The sequence below is a fragment of the Salmo trutta genome, chromosome 16 (genome assembly GCF_901001165.1).
Source record: "Salmo trutta chromosome 16, fSalTru1.1, whole genome shotgun sequence".
Lineage (NCBI taxonomy): Eukaryota > Metazoa > Chordata > Actinopteri > Salmoniformes > Salmonidae > Salmo > Salmo trutta.
This window is the reverse complement of record NC_042972.1, coordinates 46,078,391-46,084,390: the sequence shown is the minus strand read 5'-3', so window position 1 is coordinate 46,084,390 and position 6,000 is coordinate 46,078,391.

The window sequence follows — 6,000 nt, the reverse complement described above, 5'->3', positions numbered from 1 at the left end:
TTTAGGGGCTAGGCTACAGTCTGACCAACCAGGGTAAGGGTAGTGTGGATGATTGTTTTGATTTTGTTGAAGTATTATAAGACAAATGATCCACACTACCCTGGCCCTGGCTGGTCAGACAGTAGCCTACCCCTGAGAATTTCAAAGCATTCACATACCTGACCCTTGAAGTCAGATAAAAAATATATATAAATCACTGTAATGGTGCGCCATCTTCTGGGGAAAAATAAGACCTAAGTGTAATATTGTCTGAGTCTCAATAGTATAAGAAGTAAAAAAGTAGATTGAGACCTCTGAGGTAGATATTATTGAGATGCAGATGTTATGGTCATATGACAGCTCGTAGCCTACTTCCTGTTGACAGACTTTTTGCACTTGTGCTTGTCGAACTGAACAGCTGTCTGGAGTTAGATAGAACACAGTAGCAATCTATCTAGCAACCATAGAATTTACTGGTCTTGCTGCTAGATACTATATAGAAGGGACCTTTGCCTTCTTTGTTTTGCTGAGGGAACCTACTGTATCATCTTCCCAGAATTAACTTTTCAGATACCTACAGATTAGAGACTATGTTAGAAAACATCTTTCTACATTTGGAAATGCTAAACCTTCCATGTTTGACAGATGCATAAAAATGTGCCACCTCAGGCAAACTGATATCTCATCTATATGACGCTTTTCAGATGCCATTAAGGAAAAATGGGAGGAAGAGCTAGGCACTGACATTTCTGAAGCAGATTGGGAAGATAGTTTGCAGTATATCCACACCTGCTCAATTAACTCCAGACATTGTTTTATACAATTCAAGATCTTACACAGATTACAATTGTCGTGTCTTTGGCATCATTAAACTGAAGACATGTTTATCAAATAACTCTCTGTAATTAATATTATGCGATTAAACTGATTAATCGTGTAACTGTAATTAACTAGGAGGTCGGGGCACCAAGGAAAATATTCAGGTTACAAAGTTATACTTTTCCTAATATAACTTTAAGATATCATAATATCTGATCTGAGTCTTCTGATTTATGATGTATTCTTTACCTCGTCAGTCTCATTCCAAACGTTGTAAACTGTTGGTCTGCACGAAGCCAGTCTTCACTGAGTCATCCATACATCAATTGTCTTAAAATCATTTATTTACTAAACTAAGTAATTCACAGAAAGGCATACAAAACAGTAGGTATCGTTACAAAGAAATGGTAGAGGAATGTGCCCTAGTGGGCTAAACCGGCATGGGTGGCTTGTTAAACAAAAGGGGGTGGGTCAGCTGTGAAGGCACTACAGAGTTGATAAATATTAACAATTGAAATGCTAATCCTTTGCACATGAACGCTCACTCATTCGGGAACAATTGCAATCAATATATATATTTACGCTCAGTGTGTTGTCGGGATCTTTGTTGGAGATCTCTCTCTCTCTCTCTCTCTCTCTCTCTCTCAGAATGGATCTTTCAAAGCGACATTCGTTCATGTCATTATAGGACAGTTGTTTCCGGTGGTTGTCGCGTTCAATGATACTGAATTCCTAGCTGCAGACTAGTAATTAATATCAAAGACTTCTTCTTATTCTGTATCGATAGTCTTATAGTTTAACCACGTGGTATGGTTAAAGTTCAGTAGAGGGATGCATGGTCAAACCTATTAGCCAACTTGTAATGGAGTGGAGGCCTGGTCTAGTGATAGAAACCCTGGGTGGGGTTTATATTCGGAATACAGAAAAAGGCGGTCTCATGACGCCAGGTCCTGTCTGTGTCCCTGGGGGCGTGCCGATGACTTGGTAAAACTTTAAACAGAAAATACAATTCTCTCACATTAACATCTTACAAGCATCCCAACATATTCCAAATAGCTTTATCATTAATTTTATACAACCATTAGATGTAAGTCTCATAGCTGAGGCTACTATTTAAACATTATTATGGTAATATGGCCGTATTGTCTCTCATGAGTTTCACAAAAATCTTTTATACCTTCTCCAGAACATAAATGTCGTTCGGTTCTCCAATTCTGTGAGGTGGAAGAATCCTTTGTTGTCTCCATGAAAACACTCTGTCTCTTTATACTGTGGCCATGAGGTGGGACATTTTCTTAGGAATTTACGACCCCTTCTGACCACAGCAGCCTGGGTGTAGGAGACAGAGGGAGATGGTGAAGAAGTGCAGGGGGAGGTGCAGGGGGAGGGTGTCAACTGTGCTCGCTGTACCCAAAGAGGTCAACGTCATGACACAATGTTGAAAAATTAAACTACATTGGATATTTCCTGATACCTCCCCTATGTGTGATACAGGTCATGCTGGGGAGGGTACACTACTCCATTGCTTTGCCCTATAATCTAACCTGTATGGTTATTGGTGTGGAATTTTAGGATCCTCTCTGAAGTTCTGGAGACTTTAATTGACCCAGACTCGCTTCTGCAGTAGTAATGGTAGTCACTGGTTATAGTTGAAAAAGGAGGGAGATAGAAAGATGGGTTGATTAATAGATAGATAGGATAGCCTGAACAGCCTTGAACGGTCCAAGAGTTACTTTTACTGTTGGTGGGTTATTATATGCTAATTTGAATTGTTATAGTTTATAAAGTTTTAAAAATGTTAAAGTTGTTTTAATGTTTGTAGCTTGGGATTTGTAGCTTGGGATTTTAACAAAGCAAATTTGAGAACAAGGCTACCTAAATTCTATCAGTAGCATTTAATCCATGAGATGTTATGCTAATTTATGCTAATTAAAATAATTTATAAAGGTGTTTGAGAATTTCAAGTTTTAAAGTTGGTATTGTAGCTTAATTGGCTAAGGAGCTGGACATTTTTGAATAGCTACCACTGTATTCCTATGGTTCGTATTCAAACCCATGTTAATTAATGCAAATTTAAAATGGTTATAGTTCAAAGAGTATATATTGCATCAAAAATGGCGCCGACAGAGATGATTGCCTCGCTTCGCATCCTTAGGAAACTATGCAGTATTTAGTTTTTTTTATGTATTATTTCTTACATTGTTACCCCAGGAAATCTTAAGTCTTATTACATACAGCCGGGAAGAACTATTGGATATAACAGCGACGTCAATTTACCAAAATTGCAACCAGGATTACGACTTTCCCGAAGCAGATCCTCTGTTTGGACCACCACCCAGGACAATGGATCTAATCCCAGAAGCCGACTCAAAACAAAGGCGCCGCAGAAGGAGCAGACGGAGCGGCCTTCTGGTCAGGCTCCGTAGACGTCCACATCGCCCACCACTCCCGAGTATACTACTCGCCAATATCCAGTCTCTTGACAACAAGGTAGACGAAATTCGAGCAAGGGTTTCCTTCCAGAGAGACATCAGAGATTGTACCATCCTCTGTTTCGCGGAAATATGGCTCTTTCAGGATATGTTGTCTGAATCGGTTCAGCCACCGGGCTTATCCATGCATTGCGCCAACAGAGATAAACACCTCTCTGAGAAGAGGAAGGGGGGGGGTGTATGCTTCATGATGAATGACTCATGGTGTAATCATGATCACCGGACCTAGAATTCCTTACAATCAAATGGCGCCATATTACCTCCTAAGAGAATTCGTCAGTTATCGTCACATCTGTGCACATTCCCCCTCAAGCAGGCACCACGACGGCCCTCAAGGAACTTCACTGGTCTCTATATAAACAAAACCATATATCCTGAGGCTGCATTTATTGTAGCTTGGGATTTTAACAAAGCAAATTTGAGAACAAGTCAACCTAAATTCTAATAGCATATTGATTGCAGTACTCACAGGGGTAATACACTCGATCACTGCTACTCTAACTTCCGCGATGCATACAAAGCCCTCCCCCGCCCTCCCTTTGGCAAATCCGACCATGACGCCATCTTGCTCCTACCGTCTTATAGGCAGAAACTCAAACAGGATATACGAGTGACTAGAACCGTTCAACGCTGGTCTGACCAATCGGAATCCAAGCTTCAAGATTGTTTTGATCACGCAGACTGGGATATGTTCCGGTCAGCCTCAGAGAATCCAAGCTTCAAGATTGTTTTGATCACACAGACTGGGATATGTTCCGGTCAGCCTCAGAGAACAACATCGATCTATACGCTGACTCGGTGAGTGAGTTTATAAGAAAGTGCATTGGAGATGTTGTACCCACTGTGACTATTAAAACCTACCCTAACCAGAAACCGTGGATGGATGACAGAAATCACACAAAACTGAAAGCGCGAACCTCCGCATTCAACCATGGAAAGAGGTCTGGGAATATGGCTGAATATAAACAGTGTAGTTATTCCCTCTGCAAACCAATCAAACAAGTGAAATGCCAGTACAGGGACAAAGTGGAGTCGCAATTCAACAGCTCAGACACGAGACATATGTGGCAGTGTCTACAGGAAATCACGGACTACAAAAAGAAAACCAGCCACGTCACGGTCACCAACGTATTGCTTCCAGACAAACTAAAAACCTTCTTTGCCCGCTTTGAGGATAATACAGTGCCACTGTCACGGCCCGCTAACAAGGACTGTGCCCCCCACCCCGCTCTCCTTTTCTGTGGCCGACGTGAGTGAAACATTTAAACGTGTTAACCCTCGCAAGGCTGCTGGTCCAGACGGCATCCCTAGCCGCGTTCTCAGAGCATGCGCAGACCAGCTGGCTGGTGTGTTTACGGACATATTCAATCGCTCCCTATCCCAGTCTGCTGTCCCCACATGCTTCATGATGGCCACCATTGTTCCTGTACCCAAGAAGGCAAAGATAACTGAACTAAATGACTATCGCCCCGTAGCACTCACTTCTGTCATCATGAAGTGCTTTGAGAGACTAGTCAAGGATCGTATCACCACCACCTTACCGGTCACCCTAGACCCACTTCAGTTTGCATACCGCCCCAACAGGTCCCCAGACGATGCAATCGCCATCACACTGCGCACTTCCCTATCCCATCTGGACAAGAGGAAAACTTATGTAAGAATGCTGTTCATTGACTACAGCTCAGCATTCAACACCATAGTACCCTCCAAGCTCATCATCAAGTTGGAGGCCCTGGGTCTCAACCCCGCCCTGTGCAATTGGGTCCTGGACTTTCTGATGGGCCGCCCCCAGGTGGTGAAGGTAGGAAACAACATCTCCACTTCGCTGACCTCAACACTGGAGCCCCACAAGGGTGCGTGCTCAGCTCCTGTACCCCCTGTTCACCCATGACTGCATGGCCATGCACGCCTCCTACTCGATCATCAAGTTCGCAGACGACACAACAGTAGTAGGCTTGATTACCAACAATGATGAGACAGCCTACAGGGAGGAAGTGAGGGCACTCGGAGTGTGGTGTCAGGAAAACAACCTCTCACTCAACATCAACAAAACAAAGGAGATGATTGTGGACCTCAGGAAACAGCAGAGGGAGCACCCAACTATCCACATCGAAGGGACAGCAGGCAGTGGAGAAGGTGGAAAGTTTTATGTTCCTCGGCGTACACATCACAGACAAACTGAAATGGTCCACCCACACAGACAGTTTGGTGAAGAAGGTGCAACAGCGCCTCTTCAACCTCAGGAGGCTGAAGAAATTTGGCTTGTCACCCAAAACCCTGATAAACTTTTACAGATACACAATTGAGAGCATAACGCAATGCAACACAACGCATCACCAGGGGCAAACTACCTGCCCTCCATGACACCTACAGCACCCGATGTCACAGGAAGGCCAAAAATATCATCAAGGACAACAACCACCCGAGCCACTGCCTGTTCACACCGCTACCATCCAGAGGGCGAGTTCAGTACAGGTGCATCAAAGCTTGGACCAAGAGACTGAAAAACAGCTTCTATCACAAGGCCTTCAGACTGCTGTGCACTAGTTTACTCCAATTAGGGAGTTTAATTAACCAATTTATTAATATTATTCTGACATTTCACGTTCTTAAAATAAAGTGGTGATCCTAACTGACCTAAGACAGGGAATCTTTCTAGGATTAAATGTCAGGAATTGTGAAAAACTGAGTTTAAATGCATTTGGCTAAG